General features: G+C 41.2%; 1 protein-coding gene across 2 annotated transcripts in view; it reads left to right on the top strand.

Moving 5' to 3' along the window:
* The window catches only part of KHDRBS2 (KH RNA binding domain containing, signal transduction associated 2), a 309633-nt gene that overhangs the window by 76107 nt on the left and 219238 nt on the right, over window positions 1–14288 (top strand). The window lies entirely within an intron of this gene.

Below are 14288 nucleotides of genomic sequence, written 5' to 3'. Positions count from 1 at the left end.
CACAAATAGTTGTTGTCCTGGCAGTATTCAAACTGAAATGGTAAACACCCCCATTTATCTCTAGTGCAATTTTTCCTGCTGATTTATTGTCACATGGTATTTGGCCTCACTATTAGCTTTGATTACACTCTCCACTTTTCACTTTATTCTTTCATCAGCAATAGCAATAAATTACAGTGGGTAAAAAAGCATATCGACCCAAATGAGAGGTGTGTATAAAAAGAGAGAGAGAGAGAAGGAGAGGGGCATTGATTCCAAGATGGCATTTACCTCCTGAATTGTGAATATAAAATTGATGTAAAATAATCATCAAAATGGTAAAAGGCACTAGAAATAGGATTTGCTAGAGGACGGCTTGTTATTGCCTTGTTAGGATGCTGCACTGTTCCTAAATTGGTAATGTTCTATAGCATCACTGCTTCTCTGCCCTGTGCCTGTTTTGGGAATCAAAGGTGCTACTGGCAGCACATCCCATAGTTTTCATATAACACCAGTCATGGGAGAGTATACAAATATTCTTAATAATACATTATGATTATGTTTATTAAATTTCTATACTGCCCTTCAACCAAAGAGCACAGGGAGGTTTACAATATAAAAACACAACACATAACAGCAGCAAACAAAAACAATACCCCTCCCACAGTTTAAAAGGCCATAGATTGTTTACCGGTAATTAACCAAAGGCCTGGGGGAAGAGGAATGTTTTTGCCTGGCACTAAAGATACGTAAAAAGGTACCAGGTGAGCCTCCCGGGGGAGACCATTCCACAAGCAGGGAGCCGCCTCAGAAAAGGCCTTTTCTCATGTTGGCACCCTACGGACCTCTCATGGAGGAGACATATGAAGAAGGACCTCAGATGATGAAGGAGCAACCTATCTATGGCAACTTTCTCCTTTTGTGCTATAGAAAGATTTCCTATCCGATTGCCCTTACAACTAGCAAAGCACATGCACATAATTAAATGCGAGGATTTCCGTGTACTCCTTTACCAAAGAAGTTGTGTTCAGTTTGAGTGGCCCGGAAGATTATGACAGTTAAATCCTAACCATTTCTACTCAGTAGTGAGACTTATTAAATTGAATGAGTCTTAGGAATTAGGATTGTATCCTAAATTGAGAGTGAAAAGGTGATGTGTTTAGAATCCTGAGACCTGTTACATTCAACTGATATGTGTTTATTACATTTTATCTCCTTTGTCTCTTCCATCACAATACTGAAGGTGAAATAATAATAAGAATGTGGTTTGGGGTGGAAGGAGCAACCGCTTCCTCATTTCTAAGCTTGCAAATCCATGTAAAGAACAATCACATCATATATCTTATTTAAAACTCTGGATTTTACTGTCCATGTTCTGTCATTCCAGAGCAGCTCAGCTAGTGGTGCTGCTGAATCTCTCCCCGCCACCCCCCCCATCATTTCTTCTCTTTTAGATGTCCCTTCGCTCTAATCCTGACAGTTAGGATTTCACAGCACTTGCTTAAATGTGTTTTATTAAAGTATTTTTTTCATGAGTAACAAAAGTACATCCAGCATCTCTGTTTTCAAATCATAAGAGTCCTTCATGCAAATCAATTACATTCAGTTTGAGACATGATTGTTATGGGCAATATGTGGCTAAAGGGGAAAGAGAAGTGGGGAGGGAGGAGGGGAGGAGATAGAAATGGGGGGAGACAATTAACTTTCATTCTCTTTCGTAACATATGAGTGGAGCTTTTGAGGCACATTTATCACCCCCTGGAAGTGTATTTGGAATGCTTTGTGAGCTTAGGAGTGTTTTTAAGTGAGTCTTTGTGAAGAGAAAAATAGGCAGTGGTAACATCATAGGTTTGGCTTTGGGAGGTTGGATGTGCCAGGGAAACAAGGAAAGAGAAGTCCTGCTGTCAGAATTTAGTGCAGTTAGCCAGACTTGCATTGCAAGCTTTCTGTTGTCAACAACTAGTGTATTAAATAAGGCCCTTGCTGAATTATGCAGATGCTACAATTTGTTTTCATCTGTCAGTCAGCCTTGGCAAGATTCCAGGCAATCAGAAACAAATTAAGAATAATTCTATTAAAAAAATTAAAAGAGAGGAAAGTACTGGTGTTGGCAATCCACCTTTTGAAGCGTTTCTCAAAAGACTGTATGTGTAGGACATTGACAGCTTGTCTCCTTGATCAGCTTGATCAGTCAATGGTGGTCGTTTACCATGGCAGATCATTCTTGTCTCCAGGTTAATTTCACTGTACTGTTGCTTTGTTAGGCATTATTAAACTTGGTTGCTATTTTTAGTTGGACAGGGCCATGTTACCCCTCCATTCCTCTTTGCTGTGTCATGAATATTGCTAAAAACCCACCTGTATTTTGCTCCTAAGGGAGGCTCTGCATACTGTAGTTGGCAGCAAGGGAACGTTTGCTTTCAAAGTTGAGTCTAACACTTTCTTTCTAGTGTATATTTGGCTGTCCTTTCTACTGCATTTTGTAGTACCAAGAATCTGCCACATCCTTTTGCCGCATTGTTTGCCCCTTGCTCAACAAAGCTCAGACAAATAAAGAGATAATTTCATTATATATTACGCTTTGAAGGCAACATGGCCAGTTTGTCACAAGCTCTCTAATTATAAACACTGGGTTATTCCAACCTACCATCCCCAGCCCTCAACCTTTTTGTTGTTCCTTTGTTGCAGGTGGGAAGTTGAGGATGACAAAAAATATTTTGTCCAGGTTCCCCAACCCAGACAAAAAATGGGAGAGAATAACCTTGGTTTTTTTTTAGTTATTCCTGAGAGTTCATGAAATGTTCCTATTTTCTTCTATGTCACTCCAAGAGAAACTGCAATGGGCCCTTCTCTGGCCTGAATATTTTTCTGATCCAGAGAAGGGCTAAGGGCATTTGAGGCAGTATTTTAAGAACCCTGGGAATTCATATGGAAGCTGGACCCAGATAAACCTAATGTCAGTCCATTGGTTGAACTCTCAATCTATGCTCAGATACGGTAAAATATCCTCAGTATGGCACTAAAACAACCATTAGTCATATATTTCGTGTATGCAGTGGCATTCAAGGGTCTCTGTGTTGTGCTGTGCACAATAGATGGGATGAAGCAATCTCTTGTGGTGCTCTTGAAGGAGTAAAATATCCTCAGTATCAATCAGCACTAAATATAATGACTTCAGTTAAAATATTCACACTCAAATCAGTATTGAATCTACTCTTCCAACTCTACTTCAAAGAAGAAGAGGAAAATATTTAAAGTGAAGTGACATTATCTGAGGAATAGGAGCTATAAAATGTGAATATGAATATGACTGGAACATGATTTCCAATCTTGAATTTGTTTGGAAGGGAAAAATTAAGACACAAGCTAGACCAGGGTTTCCCAAATTTGTGTCTCCAGCTGTTTTTGCAGTAAAATTCCCATGATCCATGACCACTGGTCCTGCTAGCTAGGGATGATGGAGTTGTGGTCCAAAAACAGCTGGAGACCGAAGTTTGGGAAACCCTGACCTAGACTAATAAATGCAATGTTCAATTTTATTGAATAAATTTATTTTATATTTTATTTATTTATACCCCACCCATCTGGCTGAGTCTCCCCAGCCACTCTGGGCGGCTCCCAATCGAGTATTAAAAGAATACAGCATAAAATATTAAAAGGTTCCCTAAAGAGGGCTGCCTTCAGATGTCTTTTAAAAATAGGATAGCTGCTTATTTCCTTGACATCTGATGGAAGGGCGTTCCACAGGGCGGGTGCTACTACCAAGACGGTCCTCTGTCTGGTTCCCTATAACCTTACTTCTTGCAGGGAGGGAACCGCCAGCAGGCCCTTGGTGCTGGACCTCAGTGTCCGGGCTGAATGATGGGGGTGGAGACGCTCCTTCAGGTATACAGGACCGAGGCTGTTAAGGCTTTAAAGGTCAACACCAACACTTTGAATTGTGCTTGGAAACTTACTGTAATATAGTAATCCTCCTTAGACAACACAAGTGAGTGTGGCTGATTCTTCATGGAAGGAGGTGCAGGAAAGCAGTAGAAGAAGGCCCCCTTTTGAACAACTGACATTCAGTGCGACTTGTCTACCATAGACCCTAAGTCTAAGGGGTTGAGGGCTGAGGGCTATATTCCCTTCTGGTACCACATGGCAGTGGTGAGTGAAACCAGAGGCAAAAGTGGGCCAAGTAACAAATGTAAATTTTGTCTTTGTACAGTAGGCTACCACTCTTATCTTCCATCCAGGCAAACAGGAGGTATTATCAGAGTTCGAGGACACATTTTCACCCTGGAGAAAACACCTAAGGAAAGTTAGAAGCAGGGCACTAATGGAGAGAGAGAGAGCTCTGGAAGGCCACATTTGGCCCCCAGACCAGAGGCTACCCACCCCTCCTGAGATACACTGTACTATTCCTATGATCAGAAACTATGAGAAAAGCCCTTCTTTTTTGACTGAATGAACAAGGCTATGTGCTTGCTATTTGTACATGCACAGGACCTGTTCAACCAGGCTGCTGAGTGATGTAGGCTGCTGTGTAGTATTTACATTCAGTAAGCACACTTAGCAGTTCGAAAGCACGTCAAAATGCAAGTAGATAAATAGGAACTGCTACAGCGGGAAGGTAAACGGCGTTTCCATGTGCTGCTCTGGTTTGCCAGAAGAGGCTTTGTCATGCTGGCCACATGACCCGGAAGCTATACGCCGGCTCCCTCGGCCAATAATGCGAGATGAGCACGCAACCCCAGAGTCGGTCACGACTGGACCTAATGGTCAGGGGTCCCCTTTACCTTTAAGCACACCTAATGTGGTTCCAAGTGGCCTAAGGTCACATTAGAAATCAAGAAACTTTAAAAGAAAACAGTTAGAGAAGCCTCCTACTGCTCTGCTGTAAATTTCCATTAAAGGAGCCGAGTTATGAAGAACAAAGCAATAATGTCCTGAAATTAAAGGGCTCACTCACAATGTAAATGCTGACATCAACAGAACACTAAAGCCATGAATGGTGTCACTATAATTAGGTTAGATGTAGCATAGCACAGATCAATTCTTATTTTTATTTTAGTATTCTTTCTGCCTCTGCCAAAGGAGAAGCTTTACTTATTTCAGGCATAATTACATTTGTCACGTATTTTGGAAATGCAAAAAGCATGCTAGCACAAAGAGGCAATATGACTTTCAGAGCAGACCATGTAAATGCTTTTCGTAATATGATTAGAGGGATGAGATGACTGATGATAGCATGGAAAGCAGAAAACAGTGCTTTTCCTTCTCATTTATTTTCTGCTCTTGATTCCCCATCATTGGATAACTTAAACTGTGGGGTCAACAGTGAAAATGATGGGGGAAGGAATGTTTGAAAATACTTTGGCAATTTATATATTTCCCCAAGTAACAGATGTGTATGTGCCTCTTTTCCAGGCGTAATGTGATTTGTATAAATCAAACATAACTGAACAATTGTGCATGGGATTTCCTTTACCACATTGCTTTTTGAGTTCCCCTTGTCAGGGTCAGCAAGACATGACATTGTCACCAGCAGCTTCCCTGAGCCCATCGCTCTAATAGCAAACTTGAACGAAGTGTGCCTGCAGAAATGGAGCCAAGGCAGAACCACTGAAAAGCAAAAGGGAGGTATCAGCTTAGAAACCCCAAAGTCTATAAGAGTTGCAAGAGGTCTCAGGGAAAGGGTTGCAGCTCAGTGAGAGAGCATCTGCTTTGCATGCAGAAAATCTCAGGTTCAATCTCCAGATCTCTAGGTTGGACTAGGAAAGAAACCCTGGGCAGCCAGTCAGTGTAGTAGAGTAGACACATCAGCTAGCTGGACCAATGGTCTGACTCAGTATAAGGCAACTTCCTATGTCTACAGAAGTACAAAAATATTTTTTTAAGCCTAAAGGGGCAGCCCCTCCCTCCAAAATCCATGCCAGTGACGACTGGGTTTGCTCAGCAAGCACAGAGCATTGACTGAGAGTTGGGAAAGGGAAACGAAAAATTACAGGGGACAGAACAGAGCATTTCATGGGCACTTGTCTTTCTGAAAGAGAAGCTATTGGCATTGAAGCTTCATGTTAGATCTGTGGCTCTTTCCATCTGTTGGCTTTTCCTGCCACCCTATCCCACCCAGACATTGCTTCTATTTCACTTATCGTTCACAAACCAATTTTGCGCCGTTTGGAGTTGCTTCCAAAAGCTGCAAATACTGAGCATATTATCAGAAAGGACAAAAAAAAAAACCTTAAGCAGACAGAAAAGAAAACCTGCTGTGTTAAACAGGCAGTTTTAGTATTCATACCAGCCCTGACCAATCCTGGGACTTCATGCTGCTTGCCAGTTGTGGGGGCTAATGTTGCATTCCCCTACTTCCTTTCAAGCTGGAGAAAACCTCTGAGAACAGAAGTCCCCATGTTGCTCACATGATTAAGCCCCAACTCCAGGCTAGGCTTAAATCACATATTGTTCACTATATAGACACTTTCTGTATATGGAAAAGAGGTAACATATGGAGCATCCCTGAGCTCCAAAGCCATAGAAACAATGGGAAGTAGTAGAATGATATCGTCAGCTCTTTTGTTTTCAGCACAAACAGTAACTTGGAACAGTATTGCTCCATTAGTGCTGTGAGCCCAACTTCTGGAAAACCGTATATTTACAGAGGGTTGGTTACTTTCACACTCCAGCTGGCAAGGAAGACACTCCAAACAAATCACCTTTCATCACACACGTCCCTTTGCAACCGAGTAACAAGAATATGTGCTTTAATAATGCATTGCCTTTTTTATTTATATTGCTGCTGCAGTCTGAGCAGTGCAACCTCAAAATGCCTATTTAGTCAAACAAGAAAATGAATGCTAATAACATGTAGCATCTATAAGAGGCTCACTATCGTAAATAGGATCACAGGGGATGTATTAACTAGGATATGCTGGGAGCTATTTTGTGGAAAGGGAGAGGAGCCTAAAACACTTCTAGTCATATCAGTGTGACTTTTTCAAAATTTAGCACTGAAGAAAGTGATCAGTCATTGAAAAGCTAACAAAAGATCTCTGCAAACGCAATAGCTGTTTGCAGTTGTCAAGTTGGGCTGAGGATAATATGAGAATAACAAACTCCTTTCTGAAATTATTTTCCCCCTAAAGCCTCAGCCAGATAAAGTGTGATGAGTTGCTCTTAAATCTGGCTGGAGTTATGGAACATTACCAGGAAAAAATATCATAAGCATTCTATAGAATCATTTAGAGGGAGCATGAAGATAGAAGAATTTAGAATGTAAAATATATCACGTTTTAAATATGTCTATATAGGTGATAGTCAACATTGGTCATATTGAATTCAGAGTTGACCCATTGAAATTAATGAACTTAAGTAATTTAAGTCAATAACTTTCAGTGGGTCTACTCTGAATTTCCGTCCTCACCCTGGGATTTAGTCTCACTGAATTACTTCCAAGTAGATATGGTTAGAATCATAGCCAGAGTTGGAAATTACTAGATATAGATATAAGAGGTGTGTGAGAGACCCAATATTTGCCTTGTTTCTGTGTGTGCTTTTTAAAAAATAAAACTGTTCCTCAGTTGTTCTGTGATCTTTCTGTTTTGATCTCTTTTTGCAGTTTCAAGTTGCTCTGTCTTGAATGAAGCTTTATGTTCCCTATTCACAAAAATGAGGAATCTAATATTGGCTTTAATTCCCCACCCCCTTTTTTGACTGAAGTGGATGAAATTTGAAGGCACATAAACATCTTCAGAGTAAATTAAACCTGCCAAATAGGTATTGGGATGTGTAGCGGGGAAGTATACTCCATTAAAACTCAAAACTTCATATTAGTTTGATATTTTTGAAGGGGGCAGAAGTGAGGATGGTCTGTCTTACCTTAAAATAATTAAGAGCTTGCCAAATGATTTGTATTTTCCTTGTACATCTCTTTGTTCCAAAGGTTATTAGTTAGTTAGTTTTTTGTTAAATCAGGACAACATGATTCAAACTGAAACAAACAAACAAAAAACTTACATTACACTTTTATTTTTTAAACCCTCTGTTTCTCTGTTTTAATAATAATATTAAAAACAATGCAGAGATCTTTGGTGATCTGCAGGTGACATGTTGGATAGCCTCACATTTTGCAAAGCCCAGAGAGTTATAGGAACATATCTGTATAAGACACCCCCATGTATAAGACACCCACTATTTTGGGGGACTCCAAATTAAGAAAACGCCTCTCAGCACTACCTGTGTATAAGATGAGCCCCAATTTGAAACCTTTTTTTTTTTGGTAAAAACAAACAAACCCTAGTCTTATACATGGAAAAATACGGTACATGCAGCTATACAGGGAAAAAACAAAACAGAATAGCCAAATGACATGAGGGTTTTGGTGAGGGGTTCAACTTGGGGGTGGTGTTGATGTATACTTCAGTTCAGGGAGTGGGGAGGACGAATCCTAAATTCAACTTGTTTCAGCATCAAAGCCAGTACATTCTGCCCTAATATATAGTATGTCATATGTCTTTATCATGTATTACAAATTTAAATACATGGGAAGCGTATATTTCTGTGTGTGCTCCTTCATCTGAGTGTTCATTTGTTAGGAGAAGCAGCACAGATCCCAGTATTCCTTTTGGAGTTCTATCTTGGGAATGCAGGAGAAATTCAGTTCAATCCACATTTTATCTAATTCACACATTCTTAAACAATGTGCAAACCAAAACGCAGACATCTTTCAAAATTCACATTCCTCTGAATTTTAAAGTGCACTTCTCCAGCAATGTAATGTGTACAAAAACTAGCAATATTAGTGAAAAATACTACATAAAAATTATTAGAAAATTTGCTATGAAAAAATTGTGTATATTAGGCAACATTGAATGTATTAGGTGAAATTTGCACTAAAATGCTGGTGAATTTTTATAAGGTAGGGTTGCCATCCATTTTCTGGTTGAGCTGAAAAGCTTATACTCTTACATGGCATTGGGCCTATATTAAACTAAATCATTGAAGAAGCCAGTTCAAGGTTTCCCACTAGCGCAATGGGAATTGCCCTGTCCTTAGCCCATGCACACCCTGTGCCATCCCCAAAATTTGCTCTGGTGGGTTTAGCGGACCCTCAGAACAGATTTATGAGGGGCAGGACAGAAAAAGATGGAACCATACTGATGGAACCTTAGCCTTAGTGCTGCATTGAATACCAGGTGATGTACAGATTTCAATTTAAAGGCTATTATAGGCAACAATTTTTTGTATAGCTGGTTGCAGACTTTATCAACACCACAAAAGTGTGAGAGTTAATGCTCACAAGAAAGAGGTTTGAGGTTTTTTAAAGAACAACATGGAATGGTTTTGTTTCTTCAGTCCATTTTCACAGTTCTTTTAGTACTATTGAAACCACAAATGAATTAACCACTACTTCAGATGAAGCTAAAAACTCAGTGACAGTAGAATGTCAGGACAGATTTTCTCTGGAGTTCATTGCTTCCTTCTAGTCTCAAGACGGTAATTTAATTGCATATTTTATGCTGTTCCATGTTGACAGCACCTGGTGGAGTCAGCTGAAGAGTTCGAATGCAGAGGCATACCAAGAATATATCTTTCTAAATAAGACAACTTGGAGAAGATCTCTGAAAAACCTTCCAGTGACAAGAATAGCAAAACCACAAAAAAATTACCAAATGCAATAATGATATCCTCTTATCTGTTTGTGTTACCTGTGGTCACTAAGGGACAGAGGCACATACTGGGTTGGATTGAAATATGGTTTTCTGTGTGCAGATGGCTTTCTTTACTCATGGAATTGCTGATTTATCCCTTGTGAAAGAAAAGTGGAACTATATTGCCCGATGTTCTCTGTTTGTGTAAAATCTAGCACAAGATGCAAGACAAGCAAAACAATGAGAAGTGCTACAGAACTAGCCTGTTGTATCATTGTGTGAACTCCTGATGAAGCCCTTGGGCATGTATTTGTGGAACACTGCTAATAACTATTTCCCTTAGGTTTGTGGCTTGTTGGACCCAACTCATACCGGTAGACTACAGGGAGACCTGGAAGTTGTTAGCAGGGCTCTGGGCTACTGCTTTCTTCAGAGGCTTGCTCGCAAGTCGATAAATGCTCACCCACTTGTAGCATGTGCAAATGCAATCATTGGGGTAGGGTGGACGAATGGAGTTGACCAAGAACATAACAAGAGATGCTGGATCAGGCCAATGGCTCATCTCATCTAGCCTCCTGTACTTGCAGTTGCCTACCAGGTGCCTGTAGGGACCCAGGTGGCGCTGTGGTTAAACCACTGAGACTAGGGCTTGCTGATCAGAAGGTCGGCGGTTCGAATCCCTGTGACGGGGTGAGCTCCCGTTGCTTGGTCCCAGCTCCTGCCAACCTAGCAGTTCGAAAGCACGTCAAAATGCAAGTAGATAAATAGGTACCGCTACAGCGGGAAGGTAAACGGCGTTTCCATGTGCTGCTCTGGTGTGCCAGAAGCGGCTTTGTCATGCTGGCCACATGACCCGGAAGCTATATGCCGGCTCCCTCGGCCAATAATGCGAGATGAGCGCGCAACCCCAGAGTCGGTCACGACTGGACCTAATGGTCAGGGGTCCCTTTACCTTTACCTTTACCAGGTGCCTGTGGGAAACCAGCAAGCAGGACCCCTGAGCACTGCCACATCTTCCCTCATGCGGCTTCCAGTAACTGTTATTCAGAAGTATTACTGCTTCCCATTGAGTCACATTTTAAAGCCAGCCCAGTCCAGTGGTGGCCATCACTGCCCCCTGTGGAGTGAATTTCGCGTGTTTCCAAACATTCAGTTTTTTTTCTTTTTAATGTCCACAGTTTCTATTATTATGAAAGAGAGAGAGAAATAAACCTTTCTCTCTCCACTTTCTCCATGGCATGCATAATTTTAAACACTTCTGCCATGTCACCTCTTATTCACCTTTTCTCTCAACTAAAAAGTCCCAAATGCTTCAACCTTTCCTCATAGGGGAGTTGCTCGATTTCCTTTATCATTTTGGTTGCCCTTTTCTCAAACTTTTCCAACTCCGTATTTTATTTTATTTTTAGGTGAAGCGATTAGAACTGTACATAGTATTCCAAATGCGGTCACACCAGAGATTTGTATAACAGCAGTACTGTATAATATTGGCAGTTTTATTTTCAGTTTCTCCCCTAAATGATCCCTACCAAGGGACTTGCCTTCTCAACAGCTGCTGCACAGACTACACTGTAGGAGGAGAAGCTGAGAAGGACAAATAGGCTAAAAACTTAATAATAAATAGGTGCCTTGCTAGCCCCCCAAATGTTTTTGTTTTACTAGCTCCTGTCCTGTATTTGTGCATGTGTGTGTGCATGTTAAGTATTTATTATTTCATGCCTTATAATTGATTAAAACTAGAATATCCCAATGGATGGCATGTTAGCCTTGGAATTTATATGTCCATGTGCTCCCACAGCGAAATAAGCTCATTGCATGTCAATAGGTGAGCCCTTTTATTCAGCCACAATTTCCTGGGAATTATAATGGGTGCTACCACATTGCAAAGAATAATGAGGTACATGTTGCAAAGCACTTTGCACACTTTAAAAAAAGTGTTGTAGAGATTATAAGTAATAATCATAAATGACAATTAAGGTAAATGCTGAGTCCATGGTAGGTTTGACTTATGAGAGACAACCTAGATTTGGCCTGAACTGTCATAAAACTGTCATAAAACTATCGCCATTGCAGATATGGAAATGAGTGTTTCCTATGAAATGTCTCCACAAGGAGAAATTTGGCTCAATATTCGCATGGCTGTACTTCAATTATAGTATGAACTGGCAACATCAGTTTTAAAATTAAGCAGAAAAAAGCATAGGTAATTCTACTCTTCTCACTGCTCCCCACCCCCATTAACTGAAGGCAGATTTCCCCTAATGAAGGGGGAGAGCATCTTGCATTGCTAGCTTAATCTTTACTGAGATGAGGATGACGAGTTTTCTTCCTGTTTTGCAAAATTGGCAGCATTAACACACACTTCAACCCCACTAAGCCCAGCGGATAGAGTTCATACGCAGTTGATGTGTCAGTGTATTCTGGCTGCAGAAATGCTTCAGCCAGTAGTGCAGCACCTAAGAATGTTTGATCTCCTCTTGTCGCTTCGACAACACAAACTCTTCTTTATTTCATTTGGCCTGAACTGGGGATTGATTCAGTTCTCCTATTCTCTCTTCAAGATATCCCTGACTTCACTCTTTTGCTTTCCTGAATGATGATCTCACCTAACATTCCGACCACACAATAACATTGATACTCCCATCCTGCCCCCTCCACAAATGGTCCTGAAATTGTCGGCAGTGTCTTCTTTTCAGAAACAAGGATATAAATAGGAGCTCTCTTAGATCAGATTTTATTTCCCATGGAGGAATGGTCCAAAAACTTCGGGCTACAAAGCTCTTTACAGCACAAGTTGGATAGGCAGTAATAGGAGTAGTAGCAACTAATAGTAAGGCAAAAGTTGTTATTTTCCCCAGGACAGAAGTTCCCAGACTTGGTTGATGGGGTGGGGGTGGGGGGTGGCAGGAAGAAAGTGCTTTCATTCGGGGCTGTGGTGCCATCTTCTCTTCCCATATTTCATGGTCTTGATCCTGACTAAGCTTCCTTGCACTGCAGTTTATTCTTTCTTAACATGTGTGTATGTTGACCCAGTTTCACGAATTCGCATCGGATCATTCAGTTTCTACCTCGGAATGGCATGTATGTGGTTGATCTTCACAGCCACCATCATGAGAGAGGTTGGACTCATAGCAGCTGTCCCAAGGCTTATTCAGAGGTAATGAGCTATTGGAACTCAGGCTTTCACAGCCCAGTTCACCATGCTGTATGGCACACTTGCTTGTCTCTTTAACTGGGGAGTAATCACGTCAGTTCTCTCACCCCTTCCAAATGAGACTTGATTTTTAGCAAAGGTTGGCTTTGCGTTTGATATAGGAACCTTCAGATCTTTCCTACGGTCATTGGTTGTCAGGCGCAAGTAAGCGGCCTGATTTACTACTACATTACTGTAAATTTTCCCTCATTTAATCCCCTTGATTTCATGGCCCATGGATTCTAATGATACTTTTTTAAAAAAGGTGTGATAGCCTTACAATGACTCATTGGATTGGAAGTTAAAGTGGAGGAATTTATCAGGCAGCTTAATGGATTCTAAGATATATGAGCATGTGGAGAGTATCTGGGAGGCCATAGTGAAATGAGTAGTGTTTTCACACTCAGCTGAAAATCTGTGGCATCTTCAGTTGATAATTTCTTAACACTGTTCTTTCCCTGTGCTTCAAGAAGCATCTTGGCCTCCTTTCCACACCACTTTTGGTGCATATTTTTCTTCTACTCTGTTGCTACTATAGCCCCACATTGGCCCATTTCAGACATATTGGGAAAGGGCATGTGTCTGAGCCTGATCACTCTAGACCGACTTTACAATTTGGCTGTTTTTCCCCCCTAACCTGTTCTGGCTGGCCTGACCAATAGGGCTGAAGATGTGATGGTGGCTTGACATGCCATCATTGCCCAGCCAAGGATTGGATCATCCTGTTATTCTCTAACTGCATTTTGGGAAACTTGAGTAAATGCTGTTACAGTACTTATTTCGTATTTCCTAGGGCTTGCTGATCAAAAGGTCGACGGTTCGAATCCCCGTGATGGGGTAAGCTCCCATTGCTCAGTCTCAGCTCCTGCCATAGCTGCCAAGTTATCCCTTTTTTTAAGGGAAATTCCCTTATGCTGAATAGGCTTCCTCGCAAGAAAAAGGAAAACTTGGCAGCTATGGCTCCTGCCAACCCAGCAATTCGAAAGCACGTCAAAGTGCAAGTAGATAAATAGGTACTGCTACAGCAAGAAGGTAAACGGCATTTCCGTGCGCTGCTCTGGTTCTCCAGAAGCAGCTTAGTCATGCTGGCCACATGACCCGGAAGCTATATGCCGGCTCCCTCGGCCAGTAAAGCAAGATGTGCGCCGCAACCCCAGAATCGTTCGCAACTGGACTTAACTGTCAGGGGTCCTTTACCTTTACCTTTAGTTAAGAGTTATAGCCCTATCAATATGCATGGTGCTTTATAGAGTGGTGTAACCAATAAAGAGGTCCCTGCCCCTGAGGAAATTGCAATTTCAAAAGAGGAGTCAAAAAGAATAAAGGCGAAGGAGTGGCTAAGGTAAGAAGGATTGACTGAGCAAATTCAGATCTAGGCTTTCACTAATGGAATAATGAATTAAAGCAAAAGCTTAACAAACAAGGTAGGCTTTGAGAAAGGAAGGTAGGCTTTGAAAAATAACCCCACGTGTTTGCTCTGG

This window comes from Zootoca vivipara, chromosome 3, assembly GCF_963506605.1.
Source record: "Zootoca vivipara chromosome 3, rZooViv1.1, whole genome shotgun sequence".
In the NCBI taxonomy this organism is placed as follows: domain Eukaryota; kingdom Metazoa; phylum Chordata; class Lepidosauria; order Squamata; family Lacertidae; genus Zootoca; species Zootoca vivipara.
The sequence above is the reverse complement of the archived record's forward strand: the minus strand, read 5'-3'. Positions and strand labels throughout refer to the sequence as shown.